General features: G+C 48.0%; 1 non-coding gene across 1 annotated transcript; it reads left to right on the forward strand.

Moving 5' to 3' along the window:
- Positions 1-209: 209 nt before the first annotated feature.
- Positions 210-283, forward strand: trnat-agu. Its single transcript has one exon. It is a non-coding gene; the product is annotated as a tRNA-Thr (tRNA).
- Positions 284-944: the final 661 nt, after the last annotated feature.

Consider the following 944-nt stretch of genomic DNA (forward strand, 5'->3'; position numbering starts at 1 on the left):
AGAGCCTCTCTATATGTATACTAGATTAGCAAGAATGTCTGAGAAGTTCATTCAAACTTATCTTTGCATTTCACCAGGAACTTCGACTAGTGAACTTCTGATCTTATGCAGCTCCGAAAGTACTGGTAGCTCTGCTGGTTTAGAAGCTGGTAAATCAACTCTATAAAGGCTCAGTCATCTTTATTTTTAAGGAAAAGAGCAATTATGCGGGCTCTGTGGCTTAGTTGGTTAAAGTGCCTGTCTAGTAAACAGGAGATCCTGGGTTCAAATCCCAGCGGAGCCTTATGGTCACTGTCCCCTACATGGGCATCATCTTGTTTGGTAACAGAGAAGACGTGGATTCAAATCCTTTCTTCCCTTGGAATAAAGACAGAAGGAGCAACTACACCACCTTGTCCCACACCCGCACTTGAACCCCAACCATCTGGGTGCAAACCAGAAGCCCTGACCGAGTAGTTTCTAGCTGCAGTACCGGAGGATGCAGTTTCAGGACAGCGACCCTTGTTTACTTTGCGCTAGCTAGCTAGCAGTGTTACTCTTGAAAGCCCCCCAAAGCCAATTCCCCTTACCACAACCATCACAGGGTGTTTGCCTAAACCTAGGTTATTCATCATATGCATGTCAACCGGTTAACACTACAGAAACCTACAGACAGGGTTAACCTCCTTCATGTTGCTGTGCATTTCCACCACCGCTCGACTAGATGGCGCTATCGCAAAAGAACTACGGTCCTAGAACTGCGATCGCAGGATTGCGGGGTTCCTGAAACTGCAGCCTCGGGATTAGCTCAAGAACAGTGCGTAGAGCGCTTCATGGAATGGGTTTCCATGGCCGAGCAGCTGCATCCAAGCCTTACATCACCAAGTGCATTGCAAAGCGTCGGATGCAGAGGTGTAAAGCACGCCGCCACTGGATACCAGAGCAGAGGAGTCGTGTTCTCTGGA

The sequence above is a fragment of the Micropterus dolomieu genome, unplaced genomic scaffold (genome assembly GCF_021292245.1).
Source record: "Micropterus dolomieu isolate WLL.071019.BEF.003 ecotype Adirondacks unplaced genomic scaffold, ASM2129224v1 contig_4582, whole genome shotgun sequence".
Taxonomy (NCBI): Eukaryota; Metazoa; Chordata; class Actinopteri; order Centrarchiformes; family Centrarchidae; genus Micropterus; species Micropterus dolomieu.